The 16,499-nt window shown below is 41.7% G+C and overlaps 1 long non-coding RNA gene across 1 annotated transcript; it reads right to left on the bottom strand.

The window, feature by feature from the left end:
* LOC136794049 (uncharacterized) lies at positions 1 to 15,659 on the bottom strand. The gene is made up of 3 exons (XR_010840249.1): positions 15,449 to 15,659; positions 3,207 to 3,369; positions 1 to 171 (listed from the first exon to the last, which is right to left on the bottom strand). It is a non-coding gene; the product is annotated as an uncharacterized lncRNA (long non-coding RNA).
* Between the last annotated feature and the right edge of the window lie 840 nt (positions 15,660 to 16,499).

Here is a 16,499-nt window from a genome sequence, read left to right as displayed (position 1 = left end):
ATTTCAGTAGGTGTGTCCATTTGTATACAGTGTTGGGTCTCCCCTGCGTCATTGACAGGAATTAGTCATAATCACCAATAAACATACAGGGCAAATTCTCATTGAGTGCTTCCTCTAAGGCGAGGCTTCTGGCCAGTGTTCTGCATGCATTGTCTCATTATTCTCTTCTTCCTAGGGATTAAAAACAGTCTTCAGAGAGATGTAGACACCGGTTCAAGGGGCTCTAGGAGGTAAGGGGTGGGCCAAGACTGAAACTCGTTTCTCCATATCTGCCTTTTAACTTGTACCCTTTCTTAGGGTGTGGAAGGGGGATGATGGGGAGTGGTGGGGTTGTGGCAAACTGGAGAGCAAACTCTGTGCAAAGGGAGCCACTATCTGGCCACCTGGCCTAGGGGAATGTGGCCCAGTGCAGCCAAGTTTTCTGATTTTTTCAAGAGAAGCTGGCAAACAGGATTTTGATGTGAAAACCAATTTTAAAAACACTGTGAAAGCCAATCAAAATCTGTCTGAGCATCATTCAGGCCACAGGTCTGCCCCTCCATGAAACAGCACCCCCCAAAACTAAATGTGGGTAGAAAATGCAAATACAACTCTGGTTCTTGCACAAAGTAGCTGTCAGGTTGATTTGATAAGGCTAAGGCAAACAGGTGCCCCTGTTTACCAATAAAGCAAAGTCCTTAATGAAAGGTAACTGAGGGAGCAGCTGAAGCATGTCAATCCCCTACCATGGAGGAGGTTGCATTGAGCCATCTTAGGCTGGGTTGACAGGCCACACTTATCGGAAAGGGAAAATTTAACTTCAGGGCGGGCTTCATGTTGTATCTGAGGTCCTAATGATGATTATTATGCTGTCAGCACACAAGATGTAGTTCAAAATAATTCTCCTCCTAAAAGTCACATTCTGCTTGCTTCCTGGCCCTTCCTTGCCTCTCCCCTTCCGCCCCAGGCCTCCCGCGCTCAGCAAGCCTTTCCTCTTACCCACCCCATTTGCCAGGGGATGGCAGCCACAGGACAGACAGTGGTCTCATCACTGGGGTGGTCTGAGACTGGAACAGAGTTGGTTGCCTATAGATGGCAGTGCCTCTTCCTGTCCTGGCCTTTGGAGGGAGGGAGGGAGCACAGGAGAGCTTCCACGTTTAAAAAACATTTGCACCATCAATAGACAAACTCTACAAGACAGTAGTTTTACTTAAAATGCATAAAGGAATTCCCATCTTCTGGATCTTAGCAAGATCAGAAAACCTCCGTTTACTACAAGAATTGTTTCAGAAGGGAAAGTGAAGTCTGGCACATGAAAAATCCCCTTTCTACCCGCTCTCAAGATAGTAACTTTGCAGACATATGCCATGTGTATTCCATCACAGCAAAACAATGCTGTCGTGCACTGGGGACAGATTTGCTGCTGCTGCTGAGGCTGCTGCTGCCACCGCCGCCTCCACCACCTCCTTCTGTTGCTTGGATAAAGCTGAGGCATGTGGCACTGCTGTGAGATTCTTAGAAGATGGGCACTTGTTCCTGGCTGGGACCCTACAAGTTGGTTTGTACCATGAGGCTCTAAATCCTAGCTCCTCGGGCCCTGGGAGCCTTTTCTTTGGAAAACACACATGGTAAGGACTATAGACACTTTCTGAAAGGGACAGGACAAGGAAAACGTGTACTCTCGCCCATCCCTTGCTTGGACGATCATTTAAGACAGTGGTCCCCAACCTTTTTGGCACCAGGGACTGGTTTCATGGAAGACAATTTTTCCATGGACCGGGGGTGGGGCGGGGGGGGGATGGTTTTGGGATGATTCAAGTACATTACATTTATTGTGCACTTTATTTCTATTATTATTACATTGTAATATATAATGAAATAATTATACAACTCGCCATAATGCTGACAGGAGGCGGAGCTCAGGTGGTAATGTGAGCCATGGGGAGCAGCTGTAAATACAGATGAAGCTTCGCTTGCTCATCTACCACTCACCTCCTGTTGTGTGGCCCGGTTCCTAACAGGCCACGGACTGAAACCCATCCATGGCCCTGGGTTTGGGAACCCCTGATTTAAGAGGTGAAGTGACTTCTCCCACTCAGGGAGGCAGGGTAATGCTATGATTAGGAGTGTCCAGAGACCTGCATTCCAGCCCCAGTTCCCTTACATCCTCATCTTGGATCCCAGTACATTTTACTAAATGTTTTTGGGCCTCAGTTTTCTCATCTGTTAAGTGGAAATAATAATAGGCCCAGGCACACAGAGATGTCGCAAGGGTAAATTGATGCACACAAAAGCTGCTCTCTTTGCACAGAGCACTTCTCCAGGTCTGGATGGAGTGACAGGGTCGAACTCCATCACTTATTGGCCACATGACCTTGAGTAAGTTATTTAACCTCTCTGTGCCTTAGCTTCCTTATCTGGAAAAAAATAGGGATAACATTGTTATCTACTTTACAGTGTTTTTATTTCCCACCCTCATCCCCACCCCCAGTGTATCTATAGTGTTATTTTGAGGATTAACTAAGATAATGCATATGAAACCTTGCCCCCTGCAGTGGAAATTCAGAGTCTTAACCAATGGACCGGCAGGGAAGTCCTTGATGAGGCATTTAAAAGCCTTTCTCTTCAACCTCAGATCTCCTGCCACTCCCCTAGAGGCAAAACTCCAGCTAGACCTATGTTATGCTCAGGTCTTTGAATGTTCCTTGGAGCTGCTCACCTCTGGGCTACTATAGACACAGCACCCTCCACTGGAACACCCTTTCTCCTCTGCTACTCTTCCTTCAAGTCTTGGCTGAAATGTCACCTCCTCTGGGAAGCCTTCCCAGATGTTCCCAGGTAGCGCTGACTACTCCCTCCTCTTTCCCTGTACACGGCCCCAAAATATCACCCATGACCCTGTATTTGCCTTTATTTGCTTATGTGTTTCTGCTCCACTAGACCCATGAGGGATTTGCATTTTATTCATTTCAAATTCCACACCTTTATTGGGGCTGATAAGGTCATATGTGATCTGGCTTCCACCCAACTCTCCACCCTGTCTCATACCACTCTCTGCCCTACCCACTTCACCTCGTCACACTGGCCTTCAGACTGGTCCCAAGATTATCAAACTCCTTCCTGTTCTGGTCTTTGTTCCCACATTGACCTTTTTTCTGGAATGGCCTCCCCTAGATCTTTGCATGGCTGTCTCCCTCTTGACATTCAAATCTCTGCTCAAATGTTACCTCCTCAAGAATCACTTGGCCGGGCTTCCCTGGTGGCGCAGTGGTTGAGAAGCCGCCTGCCGATGCAGGGAACACAGGTTTGTGCCCTGGTCCGGGAAGATCCCACATGCCGCGGAGCGGCTGCGCCCGTGAGCCATGGCCGCTGGGCCTGCATGTCCAGAGCCTGTGCTCCGCAATCGGAGAGGCCACAACAGTGAGAGGTCCGCGTACCGGGGGGGGGGGGGGGGGGGGAATCAGCCTTATTGAGGTATAATTTGCATACAATAGAATGCACATGTTTAAGGTGTACAGTTATGTGAGTTTTGACAAATACCCAAGTATCCACCACTCTACAAAAGATATAGACTATTTCCATAATCTGTACAATTTTCCTGAGTCCTCTTTCCAGTCAATATCCTCCCTCCCCATGGCCAGCCCCCGTCTATCTCAGCTCAGTTTTCTGTTCCCATAGCTTCATTTTGCTTGTTCTAGAACTTCATTTAAATGTAATCATCCAGGGATTTCCCTGGTGATCTAGTGGTTAGAATCTGGCGCTTTCACTGCTGTGGCCTGGGTTCAATCTCTGGCCAGGGAACTGAGATCCCACAAGCCATGCAGTGCAGCCAAAAACAAACAAAAAAAAACCAGTGTAAATATAATCATCCAGTATGTACTCTCCTGTCTGGCCTCTTTCACTCAGCATAATGTTCTGGAGGTCTATTCATGTTGTAGCATTTATCAGCATTTGTTTCTTTTTATTACTGAGTAGTAAACTATTGTATGAATGTACCACAATTTATCTATTTGCTTGTTGATGGACACCTGGGCCATTTCCAGTTTTGGGCTATTATGAATAATGCTGCTTTGACTTACAGACATAGAAAACAAACTTATGGGCTTCCCTGGTGGCGCAGTGGTTACGAATCAGCCTGCCAATGCAGGGGATAAGGGTTCAAGCCCTGGTCCGGGAAGTTCCCACATGCTGAGGAGCAACGAAGCCCGTGCACCACAGCTACTGAGCCTGCGCTCTAGAGCCTGCGAGCCACAACTACGGAAGCCTGCGTGCCACAACTATGGAAGCCCGCATGCCTAGAGCCCGTGCTCCACCATAAGAGAAGCCAACGCATTGAGAAGCCCACGCACTGCAACGAAAAGTAGACCCCGCTCTCAGCAGCTAGAGAAAGCATGCACACAACAAGGAAGACCCAACACAGCCAAAAATAAATAAATTAAATAAATAAATAAGAAAACAAACTTATGGTACCAAAGGGGAAAGGGGTGGCAGAGGAATAAATAAGGAGTTTGGGATTAGCAGATACAAACTACTATATACAAAAGAGATAAACAAAAAGGTCCTACTATATAGCACAGAGAACTATATTCAATACCTTGTAATAAACTATAATGGAAAAGAATCTGAAAAAGAATATCTCTATCTATCTATCTATGAATCACTTTGTTATATACCAGAAACTAAGATGACACTGTAAATCAACTATACTTCAATTTAAAAAATCTAAAATAAAATAAATCAATAAATAAACCTGCTACGACAATTCATGACAAACCTTTGTGTGGACATACATTTTCTTTTTTCTTTTCTTTTGTGTGTGTATATGTGTGTGTGTGTGTGTGTGTGTGTGTGTGTGTGTGTGTTGCTAGTAATTACCTTATTCACTTAATAAATATTTATTATGTACCAGGCCCCTGGGAACAGGAGTGGGGGCGTGGGGAGAGGAGGACTGGAAAGAAGGAAAGCAGGACAATGGTGTGTTGCGGAGTTGGTCACCATGTGGGCAAGTGGGGCTCAATCCGGCAGGGAGGACCTGCTGAGGAGCAACATGTAGGGCACCTCAAAACTGTCCGCTGAGCATCAGAGAAGCGAGCGTATATCTGTGGGTCCAGGGTTGCCCCAGTAGGGTTAAGTTCCTCACATTTCCAGGCCACAGTGCTTGAGTCCAGACACACGCCTGGGCAGAAGGCAAGACCTGTGGGGAGCAGCTAACCCAGGGGGCTTTTACCTGTCCCAAAACTGGTTGCCACGGCGATGGCTGAGTAAAAGGTGGGCCAGGATGGGAGGAGGGTCACAAGAGGTCTCCGATACACATTCATTCAACAAATATTTATTGAGTGTCTCCTATGTGCCAGGCACTGTGTTAAGCACTGGAAACAGTCATCAAAAAGCCAATCCCTGTCCTTATGGGGGACACAGACAGTAAATAGTTCAGTAATTGATATAGTATATCAAGAAGAGATAAGTGCCTTGAAGAAAAATAAAACAGGGTAGGAGAATTGTGAGCTGAGTGGAGGGATGGGGCTCATTTGGACCATCAGGGTAGGCCTCTGAGAAGCTGATATTAGACAGAGAGTAAATGGAGCGAGAAACTGAGTCACCTGGATACCGAGGGTAAGAACATTCCAGTGGAACAAGCTTAGGATGTCAGGGAAACAACAGGGAGGTTGCTGCAGCTTGAGCCGAGTGAGACCCAGAGGTCAGGAGAGAGGGTCTGGAAGGCCTCAGAAATGAGCTTGAATTTTATTCTGAGTGTGATGTGAAGCGTATTTTAAGAAGGGTCGTGACATGGTCTTACTTAAGGTTTAAGAGTTATGTAGGGTAGTATTACACATGTATTAGAATGGCTGACATTTTTATTAAAAAGTGATAATACTTTTTCCTGCTGGCAGGAATGCAGAGCAACCGTAACTCTCATACAATGCTGGTGCGAATGCAAAATGGTAGAGACAGCTGGCAAAACAGTTTAGCCATTTCACATAAATTTACACTTACCATGCAACCCAACAATCCCACTCTTAGGTATTTACCCAAGTGAAGTGAAGCTTATGTTCTCACATAAACCTGTTGCACAGATGTTCACAATAACTTGATTTATAATCACCAAACACTGGAAACAATTCAAATATCCTTCAACTGATGAATGGGTAAACAGTGGCACATCCATGTAAGAATACTACTTAGCAACAGAAAAGAACAAACTACTGATCATACATGCAACAACCTGGAGGAAGCTCAAGAGCCTTACACTTAGTGAAAAAATTCAATCTCAAAAGGTTGCATACTGTATGATGTCATTTATACAACATTCTCAAAATGACAAAACTATGGAGATGGAGAACAGAATAGTGGTTTCCAGGGCTCAGGCAGGAGGACCAGGGAGGCATGAAGTAGGAGTGGGTGTCACTACAAAGAGGTAGCACTAGAGAGTTCTTCCTAGTGATGTTAACAGTTGTGATGTAACAGTTACCAATCTTTTTTAAAAATTTAATTTATTTATTTTTATACAGCAGGTTCTTATTAGTTATCTATTTTATACATATTAGTGTATACATGTCAATCCCAATCTCTCAATTCATCCCACCACCACCACCACCCCAACCTGCTTTCCTCCCTTGGTGTCCATACATTTGTTCTCTACATCTCTGTCTCTATTTCTGCCCTGCAAACTGGTTCATATGTACCATTTTTCTAGATTCCACATATATGCATTAATATATATTTGTTTTCCTCTTTCTGACTTACTTCACTCTGTATGACAGTCTCTAGGTCCATCCATGTCTCTACAAATGACCCAATTTCATTCCTTTTTGTGGCTGAGTAATATTCCATTGTATGTATGTACCACATCTTCTTTATCCATTCATCTGTCAATGGGCATTTAGGTTGCTTCCATGTCCTGGCTATTGTAAATAGTGCTGCAATGAACATTGTGGTGTATGTGTCCTTTTGAATTATGGTTTTCTCTGGGTATATGCCCAGTAGTGGGATTGCTGGGTCATATGGTAATTCTATTTTTAGTTTTTTAAGGAACCTCCATGCTGTTCTCCATAGTAGCTGTATCAATTTACATTCCCACCAACAGTGCAAGAGGGTTCCCTTTTCTCCACACCCTCTCCAGCATTTGTTGTTTGTAGATTTTCTGATGATGCCCATTCTAACCGCTGTAAGGTGATATCTCATTGCAGTTTTGATTTGTATTTCTCTAATAATTAGTGATGTTGAGCAGCTTTTCATGTGCCTCTTGGCCATCTGTATGTCTTCTTTGGAGAAATGTCTATTTAGGTCTTCTGCCCATTTTTTGATTGGGTTGTTTGTTTCTTTAATATTGAGCTGCATGAGCTGTTTATATATTTTGGAAATTAATCCTTTGTCTGTTGATTCATTTGCAAATATTTTCTCCCATTCTGAGGGTTGTCTTTTCATCTTGTTTATAGTTTCCTTTGCTGTGCAAAAGCTTTTAAGTTTCATTGGGTCCCATTTGTTTATTTTTGTTTTATTTCCATTACTCTAGGAGGTGGGTCAAAAAAGATCTTGCTGTGATTTATGTCAAAGAATGTTCTTACTATGTTTTCCTCTAAGAGTTTTATAGTGTCCGGTCTTACATTTAGGTCTTTAATCCATTTTGAGTTTATTTTTGTGTATGGTGTTAGGGAATGTTCTAATTTCATTCTTTTACATGTAGCTGTCCAGTTTTCCCAGGACCATTTATTGAAGAGACTGTCTTTTCTTCATTGTATATCCTTGCCTCCTTTGTCATAGATTAGTTGACCATAGGTGTGTGGGTTTATCTCTGGGCTTTCTATTATTTTCCATTGATCTATATTTCTGTTTTTGTGCCAGTACCATATTGTCTTGATTACTGTAGCTTTGTAGTGTAGTCTGAAGGCAGGCAGTCTGATTCCTCCAGCTCTGTTTTTTTCCTCAAGACTGCTTTGGCTATTCGGGGGCTTTTGTGTCTCCATACAAATTTTTTAAAGATTTTTTATTCTAGTTCCATAAAAAATGCCACTGGTAATTTGATAGGAATTGCATTGAATCTGTAGATTGCTTTGGGTGGTATAGTCATTTTCACAATATTGATTCTTCCAATCCAAGAACATGGTATATCTCTCCATCTGTTTGTGTCATCTTCAATTTCTTTCATCAGCATCTTATAGTTTTCTGCATACAGGACTTTTGTCTCCTTAGGTAGGTTTATTCCTAGGTATTTTATTCTTTTTGTTGCAATGGTGAATGGGATTGCTTCCTTAATTTCTGTTTCTAATCTGTCGTTGTTAGTGTATAGGAATGCAAGAGATTTCTGTGTATTAATTTTGTATCCTGCAACTTTACCAAATTCACTGATTAGCTCTAGCAGTTTTCTGGTGGCATCTTTAGGATTCTCTATGTATAGTATCATGTGATCTGCAAACAGTGACAGTTTTACTTCTTCTTTTCCAATTTGTATTCATTTTATTTCTTTTTCTTCTCTGATTGCTGTAGCTAGGACTTCCAAAACTATGTTGAATAATAGTGGTGAGAGTAGACATCCTTGTCTTGTTCCTGATCTTAGAGGAAATCCTTTCAGTTTTTCACCATTGAGAATGATGTTTGCTGTGGATTTGTTGTATATGGCCTTTATTATGTTGAGGTAGGTTCCCTCTATGCCCACTTTCTGGAGAGTTTTTATCACAAATGGGTGTTAAATTTTGTCAAAAGCTTTTTCTGCATCTATTGAGATGATCATATGTTTTTTATTCTTCAGTTTGTTAATACGGTGTATCACGTTGATTGATTTGTGTATATTGAAGAATCCTTGCATTCCTGGGATGAATCCCACTTGATCATGGTGTATGATCCTTTTAATGTGTTGTTGGATTCTGTTTGCTAGTATTTTGTTGAGGATTTTTGCATCTATATTCATCAGTGATATTGGTCTGTAATTTTCTTTTTTTGTACTATCTTTGTCTGGTTTTGGTGTCGGGTGATGGTGGCCTCGTAGAATGAGTTTGGGAGTGTTCCTTCCTCTGCAACACTTTGGAAGAGTTTGAGAAGGATGGGTGTTAGCTCTTCTCTAAATGTTTGATAGAATTCACCCATGAAGCAATCTGGTCCTGGACTTTTGTTTGTTGGAAGATTTTTAATCACAGTTTCAATTTCATTACTTGTGATTGGTCTGTTTATATTTTCTATTTCTTCCTGGTTCAGTCTTGGAAGGTTATACCTTTCTAAGAATTTGTCCATTTCTACCAGGTTGTCCATTTTATCGGCATAGAGTTGCTTGTAGTAGTCTCTTAGGTTGCTTTGTATTTCTGCCATATCCATTGTAATTTGTCCTTTTTCATTTCTAATTTTATTGATTTGAGTCCTCTCCCTCTTTTTCTTGATGAACCTGGCTAAAGGTTTATCAATTTTGTTTATCTTCTCAAAGAACCAGCTTTTAGATTTATGGATCTTTGCTACTGTTTTGTTTCTATTTCATTTATTTCTCCTCTGATCTTTATGATTTCTTTCCTTCTACTAACTTTGGGTTTTGTTTGTTCTTCTTTCTCTAGTTCCTTTAGGTGTAACGTTAGATTGTTTATTTGAGATTTTTCTTTTTTCTTGAGGTAGGCTTGTATTGCTATAAACTTCCCTCTTAGAACTGCTTTTTCTGCATCCCACAGGTTTTGGATCATCGTGTTTTCATTGTAATTTGTCTTTAGGTATTTTTTGATTTCCTCTTTGATTTCTTCAGTGATCTCTTGGTTATTTAGTAACGTATTGCTTAGCCTCCATGTGTTTGTGTTTTTTACATTATTTCCCTGTAATTGATTTCTAATCTCATAGCGTTGTGGTCGGAAAAGATGCTTGATATGATTTCAATTTTCTTAAATTTACCAAGGCTTGATTTGTGACCCAAGATGTGATCTATACTGGAGAATGTTCCGTGTGTATTTGAGAAGAAAGTGTATTCTGCTGTTTTCAGATGGAATGTCCTATAAATATCAATTAAATCCATCTGGTCTATTGTGCCATTTTAAGCTTGTCTTTCCTTATTAATTTTCTGTCTGGATGATCTGTCCATTGGTGTAAATGAGGTGTTAAAGTCCCCAACTATTATTGTGTTACTGTCAATTTCCTCTTTTATAGCTGTTAGCATTTGCCTTATGTATTGAGGTGCTCCTATGTTGGGTGCATATATATTTATAATTGTTATATCTTCTTCTTGGATTGATCCCTTGATTATTATGTAGTGTTCTTCCTTGTCTCTTGTAACATTCTTTATTTTAAAGCCCATTTTATCTGATATGAGCATTGCTACTCCAGCTTTCTTTTGATTTCCATTTGCATGGAATACCTTTTTCCATCCCCTCACTTTCAGTCTGTATGTGTCCCTAGGTCTGAAGTGGGTCTCTTGTAGACAGCAGATATATGGGTCTTGTTTTTTGTATCCATTCAGTGAGGCTGTATCTTTTGGTTGGAGCATTTAATCCATTCACATTTAAGGTAATTATTGATATGTATGTTCCTGTTACCATTTTCTTAATTGTTTGGGGTTTGTTTTTGTAGGTCCTTTTCTTCTCTTGTGTTTCCCACTTAGAAAAGTTCCTTTAGCATTTGTTGTAGAGCTGGTTTGGTGGTGCTGAATTCTCTTAGCTTTTTCTTGTCTGTAAAGCTTTAGATTTCTCTGTCAAATCTGAATGAGATCCTTGCCGTGTAGAGTAATCTTGGTTGTAGGCTCTTCCCTTTCATCACTTTAAATATATCATGCCACTCCCTTCTGGCTTGTAGAGTTTCTGCTGAGAAATCAGTTGTTAACCATATGGGAGTTCCCTTGTATGTTATTTGTCATTTCGTTTTGTTGCTTTTAATACTTTTTCTATCTTTCATTTTTGTCAGTTTGATTACTATGTGTCTCAGCATGTTTCTCCTTGGATTTATCCTGCCTGGGACTCTCTGTGCTTCCTGGACTTGGGTGGCTATCTCTTTTCCCAGGTTAGCAAGTTTTTGACCATAATCTCTTCATATATTTTCTTGGGTCCTTTCTCTCTCTCTTCTCCTTCTGGGACCCCTATAATGCGAATGTTGGTGCGTTTAATGTTGAACCATAGGTCTCTTAGGCTGTCTTCACTCTTAATTCTTTTTTCTTTATTCTGTCCTGCAGCAGTGAATTCCACCATTCTGTCTTCCAGGTCACTTATCCGTTCTTCTGCCTCAGTTATTCTGCTATTGATTCCTTCTAGTGTATTTTTCATTTCAGTTATTGTATTGTTCATCTCTGTTTGTTCATTCTTTAATTCTTCTAGGTGTTTGTTCTTTAATTCTTCTAGGTCTTTGTTCAACATTTCCCTTTTTTTAAAATCAATAAATTTATTTATGTATTTATGTATTTATTTATGGCTGCATTGGGTCTTTGTTGCTGCATGCGGGCTTTTCTCTAGTTGTGGTGAGCAGGGGCTACTCTTCGTTGTGGTGCACAGGCTTCTTATTGCAGTGGTTTCTCTTGTTGTGGAGCATGGGCTCTAGGCACATGGGCTTCAGCAGTTGTGGCATGTGGGCTCAGTAGTTGTGGCTTGCAGGCTGTAGGGCGCAGGCTTAGTAGTTGTGGCACACAGGCTTAGTTGCTCTGCGGCATGTGGGATCTTCCCGGACAGGGGCACAAACCCATGTCTCCTGCATTGGCAGGCAGATTCTTAACCACTGTGCCACCAGGGAAACCCTGTTAAACATTTCTTGCATCTTCTCGATCTTTGCCTCCATTCTTTTTCTGAGGTTCTGGATCTTCACTATCATTATTCTGAATTCTTTTTCTGGAATGTTGTCTATCTCCACTTCATTTAGTTGTTTCTCTGGGGTTTTATCTTGTTCCTTCATCTGGTACATTGTCCTCTGCCTTTTCATTTTGTCTGTCTTTCTGTGAATGTGGTGTTTGTTCCACAGGCTGCAGGATTGTAGTTCTTCTTGCTTCTGCTCAACAATAACAATCTTGACTGTGTTGGTAGTTACAAGAATCTCTACTTGGGATTTAAGTGCATAGAACTAAACATACACCCCCCACACACACACAAATGAATGCAGGTTAAAAATTGGTGTAAACTGAATAAGTTCTGTTGTCTAGTTAACAGTAATGTACCACTGCAAGTGTCCTGGTTTTGATATTTTACTACAGTTCAATGTAAGATGTCATTTTTATGGGAAGATGGTTAAAGGGTACATGAGACTCTATTATTTTTGCAACATCCTATGAGTCTATAACTATTTCAAAACTAAAAGTTTAGAAATAAAACTCTAGTTGGGAATTCACTGGCCCAGTGATTAGACTTGGCACTCTCTCTGCTGGGGCCCCAGGGATCCATCCCTGGTTGGGGAGCTAAGACCCTATAAGCTGTGGGGCTCACCAAAAAAAAAAAAAACCACCCTCTAGCAAGTGGATAAAAACTATAAAAGTCTTTTTTGAAATTGGGGAAATTTGCAAATGGATGAATAGTAGATGACACTTGGGAATTTATTGTCATCTTTCTTAGGTGTGATAACATATGGTCATCACTCATTCTTAGGTGATATGTATTGAAGTTTTGGAGGTGAAGTGTCAGTATCTACAACTTACTTTCCAATGGTTCAGCAAATATATGCCTGTTATAGATGTTATTTTAAAATATAGCAAAATGCAAACAATTATTGAATCTAGGTGGTAGATTTAAAGGTATTCACTCTATTATTATTATTATTATTATTATTATTATGGCCATGTGGCTTGTGGGATCTTAGTTCCCTGACCAGGGATTGAACCCAGGCCACAGTAGTGAAAGCATTGAGTCCTAACCACTGGACCGCCAGGGAATTCCCACTCTATTATTCTTTTAAATTTATATTTGAAACATTTTAGAATGAAAAGTTAAAGAGAAAAGGGACAAATTGCTGATATGTACAACAATGTGGGTGAATCTCAAAAGCATTAAGGTAAAAGAAAGAAGCAGACTCAAGGCTACATACTATAAGATTCCATTTTGGAAAAGGCAAAACTATAAGGACAAAATCAGATCAGTGGTTTTCAGTGGCTGGGGTTGGAGGAGAGGTCTTATTTATCACTAAAGGGCAAGAGGAAAATTTGGGGGTGTGGACACATTCTATATTTTTATTGTGATGGTGGTTACATGTCTGTGTTTGTTGAAACTCACAGAACTGTGAGTTTCAAAAAGATAAATTTTAATGTGCGTATAACACCCCCTAAAAAAGCAGAGGAAAGTAACATGTATAGAAGAACCATTAAAACACAAGCTACTCGGCTTCCCTGGTGGCACAGTGGTTGAGAGTCCACCTGCCGATGCAGGAGACACGTGTTCGTGCCCCGGTCCAGGAAGATCCCACATGCCGCGGAGCGGCTGGGCCCGTGAGCCATGGCTGCTGAGTCTGCGCATCCTGAGCCTGTGCTCCGCAATGGGAGAGACCACAACAGTGAGAGGCCTGCGTATGGCCAAAAAAAACCAAAACCAAAACCAAAAAAAACCACAAGCTACTAAAGACCTAAATATAAGACCAGACACCTTAAAACTCCTAGAAGAGAACATAGGCAAAACATTCTCTGACATAAATCATACCAGTGTTTTCTTAGGTCAGTCTCCCAAGGCAATAGAAATAAAAGCAAAAATAAACAAACGGGACCTAATCAAACTTATAAGCTTTTGTACAGCAAAGGAAACCATTAAAAAAAACTGAAAAGACAACCTACAGAGTGGGGGAAAATATTTGCAAATGTTGCAATCAACAAGGGCTTAATTTCCAAAATATGCAAACAGCTCATACAACTCAACAACAACAAAAGAAGACAAACAACCCAATCAAAAAATGGGCAGAGGACCTAAATAAACATTTCTCCAAAGAAGACATACAGATGGCCAATAGGCACATGAAAAGATGCTCAACATCACTAATTATTTGAGAAATATAAATCAAAACTACAATGAGGAACTACCTCACACCAGCGAGAATGGCCATCATTAAAGAGTAATAACAAATAACAAATAACAAATGCTGGAGAGGGTGTGGAGAAAAGGGAACCCTCTTACACTGTTGGTGGGAAAGTAAATTGGTGCAGCCACTACGGAAAACAGTATGGAGGTTCCTCAAAAAAACTAAAAGTAGAGATGCCATATGATCCAGCAATCCCACTCCTGGGCATATACCCAGACAAAACTCTAATTCAAAAAGACACATGCAGGGCTTCCCTGGTGGTGCAGTGGTTGAGAGTCCGCCTGCCGATGCAGGAGACACGGGTTCGTGCCCTGGTCCGGGAGGATCCCACATGCCGCGGAGCAACTAAGCCCGTGAGCCATGGCCGCTGAGCCTGTGCGTCCGGAGCCTGTGCTCCGCAATGGGAGAGGCCACAGCAGTGAGAGGCCCGCATACCGAAAAAAAAAAAAAAAAAAAAGACACATGCATCCCTATGTTCAAAGCAGCACTCTTTACAATAGCCAATACATGGAAACAACCTAAATGTCCATCGACAGATGAATGGATAATGAAGATGTGGTACATATATACAATGGAGTACTATTCAGCCATCAAAAAGAATGAATTAATGCCATTTGCAGCAACATGGTTGGACCCAGAGATTATCATACTAAGCAAAGTAAGTCAGAAAGAGAAAGACAGGGCTTCCCTGGTGGCGCAGTGGTTGAGAATCCGCCTGCCGATGCAGGGGACACGGGTTTGTGCCCCGGTCCGGGAAGATCCCACATGCCGCGGAGCGGCTGGGCCCGTGAGCCATGGCCGCTGAGCCGGTGCATCCGGCGCCTGTGCTCCGCTACGGGAGAGGCCACAACAGTGAGAGGCCCGCATACCACAAAAAAAAAAAAAAAAAAAAAAAAAAGAAAGAGAAAGACAAATCCCTTATAATATCACTTATATGTGGAATCTAAAATATGACACAAATCAATATATTTATGAAATAAAAACAGACTCACAGATATAGAGAACAGATTTGTGGTTGCCAAGGGGGAGGCAGGGTAGGGGCTGGAAGGATGGGGAGTTTGGGATTACCAGAGGCAAACTATTATATATAGGATGGATAAACAGCAAGGTCCTACTGTATAGCACAGGGAACTATATTCAATATCCTGTGACAAACCATAATGGAAAAGAACATGAAAAAGAATATATATATGTATGTATGTATAACTGAGTCACTTTGCTGTACAGAAAAAATTAACATGACACTGTAACTAACTATACTTCAAAAAAATTTTTTTAAATTACAATAAAACACAAGCTATAGGGGGACAAAGATCTTATCTAAGACTTTTTTGTTGTCCTTATAACATACTTGGCATCTAATAAGCACTAAATAAATATTAGCTCGTATGTGCGGTAAGATCCCCCCCCAAAAAAAACCACCCCTGTATTCCAGGGACCCTCAGCTGTGCAGGGCTCTGTAGTACAGGCTGGGCACGAAGCAGCTGCTCCATGAGTGTTTGTGGAATGGGTGATTTGGCCTTGTCTTACTCACATGGGTTTGACGTATTTCCTGCTGCATCCTCTGGAACAGTGAGGTCCTTCTGTGTCCTGTATCCTGATGCTCTCTGTGGCTATGTTACGGACCAGCAAACAGCTCCAGGAAGTGGCACCTGGCTGCTTCAACAGAGGCCCAGGAAAAGGCATTTACCTTTCTCCTGAGACTTGTAAATCCAAACCAAACTTCTTTCTCCATGCAGCAAAAACTAGTTCATGTTAAAAAGAAAAAAAGAAGTTAGAAATTCTCTTTGCAAATATAAAATGCTAAACAAACATGACACTTAGTTTTCCAATATAATAACTACTATTTGGCTTTCTCAGTACCAAGTCCATTCACAGGTACCGTGTTATCCTCATAGCACTTGAATGTGGTGGCTATTGTTAGCAGCCCCATTGCACAGGTGAGATAACTGAGGCTCAGACAGGTGAAATGACTTGCCCTTGGCCACACCCTGCGCTGCTCTGAAAACCAACCCTACTGCTTACTTACCTGCTTTACTATGTGCTCTTTCACAGAGCGTGCCGCCCCCCACCCTGCCCCCTTTCAGCCACTAGCCCTACCCCTACCCAGCAGACAGCCTTTATGTACAAACACTGTGGGTCCAACAGCATCGTATGGGCCATGAAACTCTCTTCTTCTGACACAGAATGGAATGTTCTCTCTGCAGTGGGGTGAGCAGTCACATCTAGGTCAAATATGGAAGGGAAGGGGCGGGTGGAGTAAAGGAAGGGAAGGGGAGGAGAGAACATACAGAAAACACCAGATGCTCTTTCTAGTTTAAAAAAAACATAGGCATTAGGGAACACAGATTTTTATCACAGGCTGTTAGGAGGGAGAAGGGGGAGGGGGAAGAGCAGGCTGTGGAGGAAGACAGGGCTTTTATCCAGACCTTAGAATTGGGTCTGGGTCCCAATGATAATGATAATAATGACGGTGAATGATGACAACAATAGTCACAGATGCTGTGTGCCAGGTGCCGAGCCAAGTGCTCCACATGAATTATCTCAGGTAACATTCTCAGTAACTTTTCAGAATTAACTACTAT

This window comes from Kogia breviceps, chromosome 4, assembly GCF_026419965.1.
Source record: "Kogia breviceps isolate mKogBre1 chromosome 4, mKogBre1 haplotype 1, whole genome shotgun sequence".
Classification (NCBI taxonomy): domain Eukaryota; kingdom Metazoa; phylum Chordata; class Mammalia; order Artiodactyla; family Physeteridae; genus Kogia; species Kogia breviceps.
This window is presented reverse-complemented; position numbering and strand designations above follow the sequence as displayed.